The sequence below is a fragment of the Lepeophtheirus salmonis genome, chromosome 8 (assembly GCF_016086655.4).
Source record: "Lepeophtheirus salmonis chromosome 8, UVic_Lsal_1.4, whole genome shotgun sequence".
In the NCBI taxonomy this organism is placed as follows: Eukaryota; Metazoa; Arthropoda; class Copepoda; order Siphonostomatoida; family Caligidae; genus Lepeophtheirus; species Lepeophtheirus salmonis.
The window spans coordinates 33,650,432-33,667,422 of record NC_052138.2 but is presented as its reverse complement, the minus strand read 5'-3'; the positions used below and the strand labels follow the sequence as shown (position 1 = coordinate 33,667,422).

The following is a 16,991-nucleotide window of genomic DNA, read 5'->3' as shown; positions in this document are numbered from 1 at the left end:
ACATTAAGCTTTTTTTTATATATATTTTAATAATAATGGAAACATGTTCCGTACAATGAATACCTTTGCATAGTTTTTTTATTTTTTTGTTCAAAAAGTTTTATTTCATATTTGAGCAAACATTTATGCTGTTCCATACATGACTTTTTTTAATATTGATACAACATTTATCAGTTATCATTCTAATCATGAATATTTAATCTATATATTGTAAAAATTGCAAATTGTTCGATTTTGTGTTTTTAAGCAATTAAAATGATGATTGAAATCATTGCTCACTGACTTTGCATTGTTTGATATTAATTGGCAAACAAATAATGCATGTATTGTAAAAGTAATTACATTAGTTATATTTTAAATTGAAAAATAAACATGATAACTTCATTAAAAACAAGTTTCTAGAAATTAGTTTGTATGTGTTATACCGAGTGATCCATTAAAATCTAAAAACTATCATTATTAAACTATAACAAAAGAACTCAAAAGATTCCTTCCTAAGAGTCTTTCTTTATTTGCTGGTGTCAAACTGTGACCATGTCACTCCCACAAGGTTCTTTCCACCAACTTTTTTGATAGCTCTGTGGAGAGTATGGTATGAAACCTCAAGACCTCTTGCATGGGCTAAAATGGATTTGAGGGGATTTTCAGGGACTGTTTTCTTTAACTCCCCAAGTTCAGTTTGGTCTTCTTGACAGAGCTATTTTTCCTTGCTAAAGTTTCGGAATTATTTCGCGATTGCTTGGAGTGTAAGGATGGAAATTACTGCATAGTATGAGTATTGGTAAAAATTCTCAAAAAGTCCCATATTTTCTCTGAGATTTTATATGTTGCAGTAAAAAAACATTGTAGTTAAATTTTTATAGCCAGAGAATGCTATGAGTATTAATAAAGAGTTCACATTCATACATAAATGAATGCATATTTCATGAGTTACCTATGTATTTCTTAAAAAGAGTCTGCAACAAAGATTTCCTCCTTTATCATTACATTAGGTGGAAAATCCAAGATACGATATATACATTACCAAGATTGTCAAATTTGTTTTCCAATAAAATAGCTTTTATTTTATTCTGTCATCTTGCTAACATTAATAAATCGGGATGAAATTGAGGAATCCGTACTTTATAACTCAAATATAATTTTTTTATTAAAATATTTAATTGTCCCTTATTAATTTTCCTTTTTGAACAAGTAAAGCAAGAAATTTTTGAATTGCTTTGGGTTAGAATGACATTTTTTTGGGAATGTTCAATCATTGGTACTTTAATTGCCTTAGGTCCATTTGAACCACTCATCTATAACCCATGCCTTAGAACTGTCATTCAGTAATATAAGGAACATGGCCTAACATCAACAGCCGAGTTGAATAGATTAAGAAGAAACATTGCCGATTGTGGTCTTCATGCAGGGATCACTTCCTTGACTTGTGCTGCTAATTTCCAATAAGGCCTGCCGATCCCCTTCTTTATAGGAATTGGTGCAGTGGAAAGGAAAAAAAAGTTAAGACCAACTTTGTTGGTGGCAAAGCGCTGGAAGAACCTTAATATGAACGAAGAAGCAATCAACCCATGACTAATACACTCAAACCCTTTAACTAAATAGTCACAGAAGCGATTTCGGTACAGGTTAGCGACATCCTCACACTATATACCAGCAAGTTGAATAAAGCGGATCATTGATGTTTTTCTGCAAAGAAGTTCTAGAGTCTTTGTTCTATATATTTCATTTTTGTGATCAAGTGAGACCTCTATTATTTATGGCGGAGAGTAACATTACCGATAGGTTTGGCAGAAGTCTCTAGACGTCAAATTGGCTACGTGCTCTTACAATTAGAGGAGAAAATGACTTTTAATCGGAGGTGATAATAGCAGAGACTCTCACAATAATTTCTACTTACAGATCAAAAAGGACTCATCTTCCTGCAGGTCTGAACACAACAATATATGGACTCAATGGACTTATAAACTAAAACACATTTTATATTTTTATTCTATAAAGGGGACTTCTTCCCATCTTTTTAAAACTTTTAAATTTTTCATACATTCTTGAATAACTGGAGAAAAAACTCAATTTCTTATTAATTTATGTCTTATAATTTAAAAATAAAAACATAAGCCAACAAGGGCTAAAAGAAGATGAATGAACAATATGATATTAAATTATTAAAATTTCAATATGGCACATTAGATTCTAGACCCTAATAAAAGTATAATCACTGAAAAGCTTGAAGTACATATTTAGTTGTTTTTTTAATAAAAATTATATCCTTTAGATATAAATCTCTTGGCTAAGGAAACAAAAAAATGAGTTCAGTGATACGGGTACATAGTTTGATAAAAGGTTACATTATATTGTATATATATGTATTATTTTTTTCAGTTAAAGTGTTCATGAACCCCTCTAATCATTTGTAAAACATCGGATCGAAAAATATTTTGACAACAATCCATCTTTAGTCATCTTATTATAAAACGATTCAGAGTCAAATATGTCATGCATACATATAATAGCTATCAAGTAGTAAAGTATTTAGTTTGAAGAATAATTTCTCGTAAATTAAAAACTGAAGAAAATTGGAAAAAGGAGTATAAAATATTATACATTCATAATAATATCCTAAAACTTCAAAGGACTCTTCCTATTGAACATTTTTTGCACAATTTCAAAAATGATTGAGATACCTTAATAATTCGCTGTATTTGCCTTCATAAGTGCACACACATTTATACTTTATAGTGACATAGTATAGGATATCAAAGAAAATAAAGTAATAAAGAGTTAACGAAATTATACCATTGCTATAAAACCATTAAAAATTTGTGTAAAAGTTTGAATTCATACTAAGCCTTTATAATTGAGTTTATGCATTTCTTTTGCTGCGTGCAGACGTGGTTTTTTGTCAAATACTATTTATTTGTGTTGGAGAAAGGAAAACTTTGTGTTTGGGCTTATTGAGGGGCATTTACTATTTTGGAGTAATGATAAGTGGAAACCGTGGAACTTATTTTAGATTGGATAAAAGTTGATTTTTTGTATCCAAAGGATCATAGAAGGTTGTCCATCATTTTATCACCTATTACTGTATATTATACTTTTTATTTTTTTATATGTGAGAAGAAGTGTGTTTTGGCTAAGAGCAGTCGCGAAAGAAAGAAAAAAAACACAAATTAATAAACAGTAATTACTCAAATGTTGATCCACAATTCTACTCTGAGTCCAAACAAAGACTTACACATATAATTCATGATCAAACTCTCATTGTTAGTCTAAGCCTTTCGTGAACACTTGTACCAGTTACCACCTTATATTTGGATGTTCTATCTTGTACGGACCAATTTTTATTATTTACCCATTTTAGAACGCACAATATTGATGTCCATTACAGGATACTGAGTGAATTAAGACAAAAGTTTATTAATTATTAATTCAAAACCAAAGAATATGTTTTAGTCAATGTATTTGCCCTCAGAATTGATGGTTAGCTCCATGAGGTGAGAGAAGCTGACACAGACCCTCTGAATGTACTCGGTGCTCATGGTGGCCCACGCCTTGTTGATGGAGGTTTTCAGGGCACGGGTGCTGTTGTGGCGTCTCCTGCAAGCCTTGGACTCCACTTGCGCCTAGATGGAATAGTTTAGGGAGTTGTTGTTAAATTCTTTAGATCAAGTCTAAAATATACTGCTTTTTTAAAAGAAAAAAAATATTCAAAGAAATGCAAATGTTCACGTTAATCTTGACTATGATTTCAAATGGTAAACTTTTGTCTTATGAATAGAAACTTGTTATGGAATGGCTCTTAGAGCAGACAATATTAAACACATTCATGTGCATGCTATAGTTATAAATACATAGCTATAAAGTGCATGAAATAGCAGGTGCTAACCCGAATTTTGTATTGGGACTAGCATGCTTTTATACCAGATATTTTTTTCATATCAGAAGCAGAAAAAAATTAATTTATCACATTAATACTTTGAATAAAGTGGATGATGTGAAAAATGCCATAGTTCTGAAACAATTTGATGAAATACTAAAGTATTATCTTACAATGAATCCTTTTGATAAAAATGTTGAAGAAAAATTTACAAATAACAGAAAAATGTAGAAAGGCAGTGAATATATCAAAGAAATGATTCCTGATCCATCGACTAGTCCACAAATTTTACCCAGTTTAAAGAATGTCAACTAATCTTCAGTTATTTTGCTTTAAACTTCCAACTTGGCATAGGTGTTTTAATTTAGGCGACATGAAACAGTATTGCTCGGATAAAAAGGATAAATCCCTTGAATATAAACGAGCTCTAAAAATATCTTTAAAATGCTAACGTAAGAATAAATCAAATTCTAGGCAAGTGTGTACACTCTTTTGGTTAGTGAAGCAAACTTGACTCTGATTATTCTCTTCTAAGGGATGGAGAATCTGCCGAAGGCTGTAAATCTTCCTGATTATCTTATACTAACTTGGAAAAGTCTTTAATATATATGCCAGGGAAATTCATTGTGGAAAACAATCAAAATAAAAGAATAGAGGTGCTTTGAATAAAGGATATTTATAAGGCTCTAACTATTAAAACGATCATATATAAGCTGAAAGGTCTATTTAGTATATTCGAAATATTGAATCATTTTCATAAAAAATTTAAAGAAACTTTAAACACTGAAAGGTTGTGTTTTCTACAGAAAAGATCATTCAAGGTTTCATTAAAAAAATGAAGTTTTCACCAACGAACGAATAGTGTCCTACACTACTAAAACATAAAAGACAAAAAAAAACAGGTCTAGATGAATGGTTGGGAAAATTTTAAACATTTTTCCAAAGAAGTTTCACTCTATCTTTTGTGCATTGAAAAAATATAGAATAGCTTAATTAAAATTCCAGAATCTTTAACCAATGAACCAATGTCATAAGCATATATAAATTCAATTAAACGATGAGTGGACTCAGATCCATATATCTGAAGGTTCTACGAAAAAGATCCAATCCATGATATACTTATTTTATTAGAAGTAATTAATTTCATGTATAAGCATATCGCTAAAGTGACTTAAGTTCATAACACAAACTGTTTCCACAAAACAGTGCAAAATAATTTTAATTATTCCTCCTTCATCCCATAAAGTAGTTTAAATGTTAGATATTTCGTAGCACCTCTTATTCTCTTTTGTTTGGATATTATTAGTTAGATACAACACAAATTATAATTTTGCTGACCGGTGTAGAACTTTCCGGACAACCCTTAACTCAAGCATCTATCCTTCATCTCTTACTATCTTGATATAATCAAAATTCTATAAATTTATTTTTAATATGGTTTCTTTTTATTACAACTTAACTATATGGAATATATGGACGAAATAGCAAAATATTAATATAAATTTGTTATTGAGAAAATTAACTTTGTATATATTAAAATGCATTTTTTGATATAAAAACAAATTGTCAAACTTAATGAAACTTTTAATAAATGAATAATAAGAGATAATTAAATTTGATTGACAAGTGATAGGAAATAGCTCAACAGAGATGTATACTTATTAAAGGACATATATTTTAATATACTAAAGATACAGATATAAATTATAATAGTCACAGTTGGTTGTAGGAAAATTGCCCTCCAGAATATTGTCAACGGACAATGGCGATTTGTACAAAATTGTGCGCAATTATGCTTTACATGAAGTGATTCATTTACCGATCTGGCCGTATCTACTCATAGAAATGACCCATTGAAGAGTTTGCAGATATTTTTCCCATCTAGAGAAAAACATTTGAACATAGATAGCGCCACAATAAAAAGTGATTCGTGGTTCTTGAAACAGCAGTGGTCTTTTTTAATCTGGCTTTAGGCCCGAAGTTTATACTACATAACCTATTGACCTAGAGCATAGACGACTCTGTAATTTGTTAAATGAAGTGTCTGTGGTAATTTTAACCAGTCCGAAAGTCCCAAGGTTGTTCTACATAAATCATGTGCACTTGGTGAGAAATTTGGGAAATTAAGAGGGTTACTTTACTGTCATCTATCTGCAGATAGGAGAACTAACATCCCATACTTAGATGGGTCAGACTCACCTGTAGATCAGTAGATGAATCCCTATAAATGTAGTATAATTGCATACACAAAGTAACTATGAAACAACGTAGCTTAATGGAGCATGTGCTCAGAAGAAATTATTATTATTTGAACTTAGTGTGTGCAAATTCGTGTCTTGGTCTTTTATAAAGAAGGAAACATATTTAATGTGTATGGACTTCAAAGACCATTCCTAGGTCTAACAGAGTAAATACAATACTATTATGTTTACTTATAACACATGGGTTAGAAAATTCATGGGCTTCACACTAATTTTTTTTATTCGCCTCATTTTTAGTTAGTACTAACCTTCAAAAGACAGCTGTCAAAATTTCCTGACAATCTGTTCTTTAGTATGTAAATTATTGTACTAAATATGACGCTACATTTGTTAATTCACACAACAGTAGATCAAAAACAATTTTGTTTTTAATTTTACACTGCCTCTTGATGGTAAAAAGTACTGTTGAAGCTAAGCAATGGGTTGAAATATAATAAGGACTTGACTTAATAATAATAATAAAAAAAAGAAGCTAATTTTGCACGGAAAAAAACATGTTTTCATTGATGATCCCGGGATTTTTCAGCAAAAAAACACCATGGGCCATTTTTCGGAGAACCCTGTGGGATAATCTTCGTGTATATTGTATATATAGATAGGGATATATACATTGGAGGCTTAGCCTTTTTATACGTCCATTATTGGTATCAGGGATTCATTAGACCAATTATAAAATTATAAACATCTATGAAAAGTAAAAAAAAGTTGGTTTGTTGCTGGTATTTGTTTGATCTACCGACTATTTACATACTTCATTACGGCCTTAATTAATGTAGAAACAAATATATTTTATATGAAAAGAGGATTTAAAAAGTATATACACATATACAGGTTGTGTCATCAAAGTGGAAACTAAAAGAAATGTCAATTTATCAATGTGAAATATTTATATCATTTGAGCAAAATATAAGATATCGAACACAAAAGATAATTATTAACTGATTAGAAAGGAAAGTACTGAAATAGTAAATACCTTTAGTCTAAATATGGATCCATGACAACCTCGAGATAAAAAAAATTAAGTTTATATAGGCTATAGTTTATTTCATATAAATATTTAATTAAATGTCTCCACGTAAGTCAAATTCCTAAGATTTTTGTTACATTTTCTAATGAACTCTAGATTTTTTTATGATTATTTAATAACAGAATTCTTGTTTTTGAGGATATAGAAAGGTTTGGTTGCAATGGGTCTGAATGTATTATCCTGTAATTCAATCATAAGCTTGCTATACCATTACTTTAAATACTACTTTTGTTTTCTGAGAGAGTTCCTCGTCCTGTTTGAAGATTATAGAATCATTTCTAGTCATGAAAATCTTATGTATTTTTGGCTTATTAAAAAGAAAAGAACCAAAAATTAACATGGAAACCCTGAAGATTTTTAGTAACATTTTCGAGAAGAGCAGCTCAGGTGTCTTGACGTTGCATTAGATCAGCTACAAGCAATTGTGAAGAAGGACAGAAGGAAATAAACAAGGACATAGGAAATAATTACTGTTTTTTGGATCCAAATTCTACTCTGAGTCCAACAAGTACTTACAACTATAACTTCGCAACAAATCCTCCAGGTTACATTCCGTCTTTTTTCAGTAGACAAAAATATTCAATCAGAATTTACATATTCTTGAATCTAGTAGAAAATATGTTCTCTTCTCAGGAAATAATTAATAATGACAACCACTTAGTTTAAGACAATTTACTGCTAAGTTTTCCAACTTAAAAAAAAACAGATTTTCACCCAGTTTACATCACTTATCACCTCTATATGTCTACTTGATCATACGTTGCACTCTATCACTGAGAATAAGCTAGTGTGCACTTCGTCACCAATTTTTCTATTCGTCTCGTCCTCACTTCGTTAAATTCTAGTCTAATCTGACGAAATTAACACTGACAAGGGCAAATACTCGGCTTACTCCACTTTAAACCCCTTCTTTATTAAGCGGAATGAAATTTTATGACATTTGACAGGACTCCTAACCAAATTACAAAATTACCAGAACAGAATTAAAAATACAAAAATTACGAGTGATTGGCTGTTACAGTCTCAGGAGTATAATCTCTAGTTACGTTTTCAGCCACCTGGCTTAAGTTATCATATTTATTGAAGAAAAACTGTAAAACATGTCGTATTTTCTCTTTGCTGGTATCCATCTTTGACGTGCACTCAAATAAGCTTTATGTCAAAATATGGCAAAACTATCGGTGAAGTTTTTTTTAATACAAAATCATTTAATTCTAAAGCCATTTAGAGTAAACTGATAGTATCTCTATAACGTTATATATACATTACTAAAGCCATTTATTGTAAAAATAATGGGTTTCTTATTACTACATTCTTCTGAACAATTTTGAATGATAACAATTAAATAACGTGTATAATACGAGTATATCATTATTTCAATAAATATATATTGGATATATATATTCAATGATTAAAAGGGGAAAGAAAATGGTATTTTTGTGTCGTATGACATACATTTAAAATTGGATACCAATAAATATATATACATATTTATCAGCTGTTTATTAGTGATATATTGACTTCAATATTGCTAATTGATTATATACATATGTCGTTTTATAAAATGTATGTATGCCTTTATATTTCGTTATTCGGGAATGTTCTAGATAAACGTTATTCATTTTTTCTTTTGTCAACTCACAAGTATTGAAACAATTACCTAATTGATTTTTTAGTACCAAATGAAAAATAATCGAATCAAAAGCCAACAAACTATTATTTTATGAACCATTACATCCATGCATATTAATTAGTAAATCTGAGTAGGCAAAATAGAGCTTAAAAGCTGCATGGGATTTTTTATAAGCCTTTTGTGGCTCTCTAAAAAATAATTTTCTAAGAAAATATATGATATAAATTGTATTAGGAAAAAAACTGAACGAAAAATAACCGACATTATTCTTTTTTTTTTTTTTTTTTTTGTTACCGTACATTAAAATATCAAACGACAACCTTAGAGTGTTAATACATACCGTCCAATAGTATGGGGTGGTCCAAATAAAATGGGAAACTCTTTAAAGGCTTATAAAGAACGAACTACTTGGGGTAGAATCATAAATTTTTCATCATTAGAATGTTACATTTATATACATTTTATTATTTATATTAAATCAGCCTCTTTTAATAATCTCATCCATACGGCATCATAAAATTTGACAGGTCAGGTCGACCATGTGCAAATCCAGCATTGTCATTGTACACACACAAACTCTAAAATATATACAGTTTATCTTATTATAAAAATTGGTCTCAAATTAAAATTTAATTGTCTCATTCATTTCATAACTAATTTACCCAATAAATTACTCTAATTTGGTCAAAAAATGATGGGGAAAATAGATGATCCTTGATTAAACTAAACATTTATGATTTCTAGTCATGCAGTTCAAATTTTGAAATGTTTATATGTTTGTCACAAATTCAAATTAATGAACGTATTTTATTGATTCAAAAAATGCAAAAAAAATACTGTTATTTGATTCAAATATATCCATCTGTCTTATTGATCTATTGAGGAATTGTTAAAATGTGTATTTTTAGCTAATTTTATTGAAGTAGTCGATTAAAAAGTGAATACATTTTTTATTGATTATTTACAAAGTTTGTTTGAAGTTAATTTAATATTAAAAAATAACTTTTAAGAAGACGAATTTGACTCAACCGACTCAATAAAACTAACCCCCCAGAGGATCAGTAACATTTAATCGATTTCGTTTTTATTGGTAACCTCTTCAGAAATAACAATATAACAGAATTATTACATACACAAGTTTTCACAATAAAAAAATGTGAAAAAAAATAAGTTAATCAATCATTAATGAGGTACTTAATTGGTAAATATTAAGGATTATTTCTCTATATAGTTGAGTCTGATAGAATACAATACTTTATGAACTTTAGTGACCAAATGTAGATAAACTTAATTACGTATTATATTTCTGGCAAAATGAAATTTTATATTACTCATTTTGGTGGCGAATGAGTTAAACATTTTTTTAAGAAAAAATGATACGATAAGTTATAATGTTTTTGTTAATATATTTGTTTTATACTAGGGAGAACCCGGGGTGGTTACACCCCTTTTTGCTTTATACAAATTGTTCACTCAAACACTCCAAAATTAAGATAACAAATATATCCCTACTATTTCTTGAAACTATTTAAAGATTATACGAGGCAATGGATTTCCAGAAACTGCATTTTGCAATTGGCCCCTTCGTGGTGACTGGTACAATATCTTAAATGTGTTTTTACTAAGTTATTTTTGGTTTTGATAGGCTTATTTGAACTGATAAGAGAAGAACCAATGATATAAGTTAAAACAAAAATAATGAAAAAAATATGTAGCACAGACTAGAACATTACTACAAAACACATAATACAACAAAAAAAATCTTGTTCACCTCAAAATCCGTTTGTTTCAATATATCAAAGAAAATTTGTCAAAAATTTTAATTTTTTTACCAATAAAATTCATATTATTTTACACTTATATTTTTAACTTTGTGGTTATAGCTTTTTTGAAGTTCAAGAAAAAGGAACAGTTGTAAATCCTTCATTTCAAATTTTACAACTTCATATACCGGGCCGTGCAAAATTATTTACCGATGATGTAAATATACTTTTTAAGAGGTTTTGTGGCAACCAATATGATTGTTTCGTATTTTTACTGTTAAAATAAACAAAAATCCTTCCTGTGAGAGCGTAACAACTTCCACATGTGAGACCATGTCCAATCAGGAAACAAAGAGGATCGAAATTGCAGCCCTCCTCCGAGCGGGAGTGCCTCGTTGAAGACAATTTACAACGTTTCCAAGCGCTTGGAGGCTGGGGGTGATCTCAAGCATTCCCCTGGGGCTGGTAGGAAGCCCACTGTCTCAACAAGGCAAGTAAAGGCAGTGTTCAAGAGGACTCCCAACAGGTCCATTGCTGACATGGCCAGAAAGATGGGAACGTCGAGATCAACTGTTTCAAGGGCATTGAAAAGGGCTGGAGGAAAGTCCCTGAGGCGTACTGAACGCATTCTGCTAACTGAACGTCAGCGAGAAGTCAGACTTGAGCGTGCCAAGAAAATCTTGAATGATATCAAGAGCTCATCTGGACGCATCATCATTTTTTCAGATGAGGAAACTTTTACGGTCGATCCTGTTTTCAACAGGCAAAATTACCGTGTTGTGAGCTTTGGAGATGTGCAAGATAAGCACCCTGCTTCGGTGATGATGTTGGGTCTCGTGGCCTCCAACGGCAAGTCCATGAAACCAAGGTCCTTCAGTGGATCAAATCCATAGACGGCAACTCAACAAGATGGAGCACCCACCCATGCTTCCAAGAAAGCTCAGGAGTGGCTCAAGGACAACATGAACTTTTGGCCCAAGGACTACTGGCCCCCTCAGAGCCCGGATCTGAACCTACTAGACTTCTCTATCTAGGCGCACGTGGAGACCAAGGCCTGCAAAACACAACACAAGAACATAAATGCCTTAAAGGCTGCTGTCAACAAGGCCTGGGCCTCCATGGACGTCAATTACATCCAGCATGTCTGTGGCAGCTTCAGACGTCACCTGACCAGTGGCATTGAGTCAAATGGTGGCTACATTGATTAAATTTGATCACAAACTATTTTATTATTCTAAAAATGTATGAATAAATTGTTTCTCAAGTCATTCGAAATGTCATTATTGTCGGCGATATGTTCTGAACAAAAATCGGTAAATAATTCTACACGGCCCGGTAGATGTATCTGATAGTTTTTTTTACATAATGTGTAGCCGGCCATGGCTTTTAATTAATGAAATGAATAGAAAGTATCCTGAATGCTTGAAAAGAATATGTTTGCGTTAGAATTTTGAGCAAATATTTTGTGAATTGATTAATTCCTAACAAATAGCATCATTCATCAACTTATTTTCTTATATGTATATAAAAGTGATCCATCATAATTTGCTATAGAAAATAACCAGGGCAATATTGCATAGTCATACCCACACGCAAGAATAACAATCATGTAGTAATTTGACTATACTTTTCTCCGAGTTGTATCTATGTATTTATATAAACTAGAGTTTTGTGTGTGTCCTTTATAGGTATATACACCGTTGGACCTAAGAATATTTATTTTGCATGTGCCAAAGGGGTTTTTTTTAGGATGGGGTCATAGAAGGGGGTCTCAATTTATGGACAAAACACAAAAACCGTCTTTTGGAGCTCAAGAAGACTAGATAGGGTGTTGAGTTATTCATCAAAAATTGATTGGCGTTTAGCAAAACACCACACCACTTTTCTTGTCTATCCGCTCCCAACAAAAAATTCACCCCCTGATTTGAGGCGGAGATCAAAATTCAGAAACTCGTTTTCTTTTGGGCGGGGTCTTTATGAATTTAAAGCTAAGTCAGAAGAATTTAGGTGCTATAAAAAGGGATTGGGTAGATATGGATTGAGGAACAATTTTGGAGTATTGAGCGCTAACGCTATTAATTAGTCGTTTTTTTACAAAACACATCTTATGCAGTTGATTATCTCGTTAATACTATGATTGTCTTCTCTTTTCGAATCGGAGTTGTTATAATTAATGCATGAATGGGGCAAGTTGGTAAAAAAGTGCTCTGCTCACAGTTTTTGAGGGCGGGAAGGGCAATAACTATAATGATTACAAATATTGTTATTTTTTTCTTCTATATGATAGCTGTAAATTCTCAAAAAGTGGGTTGTCAATGACTAGGATTGTAAAAAGTAAGCATTTTTAAGGGTGTTAGTTTTTGTGTTGTTGTTGCCATTATCATTATTGTTTTATTTTTGATAAGAGAACATCTTTGTATAGAATGTCAACACGTATGGGGGTGCTCATGAATGACGGAGAGTACAGCTGAGGAGTAATAAGTAGTGATGTAAATCCTGTTAATTTTTTAACGGGCCAACTTTTTGAAATTGGTAATCTGAAAAATGAATTTTCTTTTCCTTCGCAGTTGTCATTATTATTTAATTCCTGAGTAGTGTGCATTCTTTCCTTAATAAATTCAATTATATTTAAACCCTCATTAAACATTCGTGTGTACTCATAAAAGAAGGAGCATAATCCTGAAATATTTTACAAAGTTATAATTGTAAGTCCCTGTTGGACTCAAAGTAGAATTGGGGATCGGCATCGGAGTAATTATAGTAAATGTCATAAAATTTACTTCTTTCCCTCTTCTTTTGTCACAATTGATTGTAGCTGATCTCCTCCAAAACATTTCTCAAATTGTCAGCGTTACCATGTCGTTTTTTCTTTTTCTTTTTTTTTTAACATGCCCATTATACACACGATTTGTATCACTCGTTATAAGTGTATATCATTGTTCACCTCAGAGTAGAATTGAGGACGAAAAAAAATCCTACTTTATGCGTAGTGTGACTAGGGTTTATTTTCTTTCTCTCACAGCTGCTTGCAGCTAATTTTAAAGAATGTTATGATAGCTAAGCTGCTGTCCTCTGAAACATTCTTTGTAAAGTGTACCATGTACCTAAATATTTGGGTTCATTATTTAAACACATGCTGACGATGATTTATAACTCTAGTAATGGCCTACTGCCCCCCTCTTGTACGGGCCCTGTTATAGTGTAAAAATGGTACCAAAAGTTACATCAAGTCTTGAACATTTTGGAAAAAAAAATCACATTTAAATATCACATTTACAGGCTGAATAATATGACGAAAAATAAATTTTAAATATGTGTTACATCATATGACTAATGGAATTCGAATATAAGATTTCGACAAGATCTAACTTAATAATCAATAGATATTCATAATTTTCATCAATTTTTATAATGATTTCCAAAGCTGTCAACTTTATGAGGAAAATTTGTGAAAACTTATTATTACTATGATAACCCACTCGAAATATGATATATATTTCAATTTATGTTCATTTATATAGTAGGAAGGAATACGGGTAAATAAATTTATAATTTAAGAATTAAATATCCGAAAAGAAATTTGCAATGGATAAAAATTGTTAGTGTCTAAGATGGTACATAGTAAAAAGAAATAATACAAAATTATCAAACACTCTTAAACTTCATTTAGTGAACTTTAAATACGGCAGTTTGTGAATTGGGGTAAAACGTGTGACTCCAAATTAAATGAATCTGATGAAAGAACTCATACATTAAATTTCATAATATTACACTATTTAAATTTGTAATATTTCCTCAACAATTTTGAATTTTTAAATTTTAATTAAAAGGCTAAAATTGTAGAAAAGCGAACCTACGCAAAATTGAGTACAAGATAATAATTTTTCTTGAGCACGATATCCATTAAGCTAGGTCGTTCCATTTAGATGGCACGAATTGTACTACGTTAGCATAATTAAGTGTCGAGTTATTTGCGTTCAAATAATTTTGAAAATTTCAAATTTGCAAAATACTATTAAATGAGTGATTGTGTTTCTCCATCCACACGACTTAATAAGTGAAAACAAGCGGAAATGATTTTTATCAGTCACTTAATCTCTTGTATGATCGGGGGGCTCAGCCGTGGTTTACTCATACGGGATCTAGATGAGATTAATGTATCTTCCCATTGTCAAAACACCACCCTTTATATAACAGTATTTTAAAGTTGAATTAAAGTATGAAAATGGGTCCTTTATCAACTGTACATTCATATTTTTTCCAATATCCCTCCTGAAATGATATTTTTTCTTTTAATCATCTTGAAACCTATTATAAAAACTTTGCTATAATCTCTAATGGGAGATAATATTAAAAATAATATTAAAACTTTCATTACTATATATCATAGTTATAGATAAAACGAGAAATATTATATAATTTTATGTAATATATTATCTCATGAACTAAATTACTTCACAATTCCATGTTTTCTTTTGTTTTATACAATTTATTTTGTACAAAAACAATGACAATCAAGTTAAATGAAGCATTGAAAATTGCCATATTTTAATGTTGGGTTACGATGAAGTAAAGAAATATATTTTTACTCAACAAACTGAAGAAATAATGCATGAAATCATCTGATTATATTATTCCATTCTACAAAAATGAGAGAGAAGGAGGGAGGGAGAGCAGTTGGAGTCGAGTTTATGTAGAAAGTCTTTTTCGACGGACGATGATTTATAAGACTGAGCATATTTAAGAGCACCCTTCGCGTAAAAAAATAAACAAACTGAAGACGTAGACAAAAAAAAAAATATAGTACCGTTCTTCACCTCCTACTAAACGTATAATAATATTGAGTGATTTATATATAACACACTAATTTATATTTTTGAAAATATATATCCAAGAGGGAATTACAATAATCATGCATTAGACAAAATTATAATCATTTGACAATAAAAGTGCAGTTTTTCTACGTTATCTTATAGTGATAATTAGTGTGTACCTCATGATTTGTTTTGACAGTAGTAGTTCACAAAAAAGAACTAATTTTGCTCATGACTCGTGAATGAACGAAGGTAATTAATCCCTGCATATATATTATAATGTATCCACAATATTAATTTATATTTATGCTGTCAATTACAATAGTACAAGAAAATTAAATTTTCTACAAGTCTTGTAAATTCTAATTGTAGTCATACTTGATGTAAAAATTACGAATCTGTAATTAGTTTTTTTTTCGTATCAAATCTGATTTTTTGAGAATGCGTGATTTTTAATTAGTATGAGTTCGAAAATAATCAGAATTATCGATGTAAATAAACCCATTGATATATTGATAATAATTGAAAATTGGGTCTTAAGTAATTTTTTTCTAGACCGATATTTCAGTCCATATCGGGGACTGAAACATGAATCAAATTTAAATTTGTGAGGCAGAGGGAACAAAATATGAAATATGAATTTCTTTATAAAAAAATTTTTGATTTGTTTCAGAGGAGTTTGCAAGATTTTTTTTTTTTTTTTGAAAAATTAAAATTTTTCTTCTACAGCATAATTTAGTAAAAATCAAATTTAAAAAATTTAGTTATTTACAGAAAGTAAAATTTTTTAGAAAATAAAATTGAATAATTTTATTTTCATATATATCTGTAGAAGTTAAGTGGAGGGTTTATTTTTCTAGTAGGAATTACATACAACATATACAAGTTAAAATAATGAGTTTATTGGCAAGTAATAACTCCACCCTGTACAGTGTACATGTTAAAAAGAAAATATAATTTTCCATCACTAGTTAGAGCTTGTACACGTTGAAATAAGTGGTTAATTCGCTAGTACAAGTTAAAAAAAGGAGATAATTTTTACATGCCAAATCCACTCATTTTACCTTCTATATGATGACTCATGACCTTTTTAATCCATAACGTACATGGAAAAAATGAATTTTTATAATGTTTCATAAATATTTTATGAGTTGATAAAAAAACCTAATTTCCAATTTGTTGAAGCTTCATATTGAGTTTTTGAATCGTTATGGTTTTATGAATATATGTTTAGAAGGGAAATTATGTTTACAACATCTTTTTTGCGAGATGGATTTAGGATACCGAATCCTCTACAGATTTATTCCTCTATAAATATTATGTAGGTAGCTGTACTAATAAATCAAGTATCCAAGAATACAATATCTTTGTTTCAAAGTACCTTTAACAAATTATGTTTATGTACATATTCTTTTTATTCTCCCACATTGAATACAAATATATACAATACTATATGTAATATTATGTACCTACAAGTAAACATACAACATTTAAATATTGTATGTATGATATTTGGCTCCTTTATTCCTCCTTTAAACCCTATTTGGTTCTACAGGGTGCGAAAAAACATAATCTTCATTTCATATTAGACAACATAACAAATTTTATAATTTAAAAAA

At 30.3% G+C, this 16,991-nt stretch overlaps 1 protein-coding gene across 1 annotated transcript in view; it reads left to right on the top strand.

Moving 5' to 3' along the window:
* Positions 1-15,360: 15,360 nt before the first annotated feature.
* Positions 15,361-16,991, top strand: part of LOC121123605 (cell adhesion molecule 2) — a 127,405-nt gene continuing 125,774 nt past the window's right edge. Inside the window, exon 1 of the mRNA XM_071890397.1 lies at positions 15,361-15,624. The gene's annotated coding sequence lies outside the window, so the exon portion shown is untranslated. The remainder of the gene's footprint in view (positions 15,625-16,991) is intronic.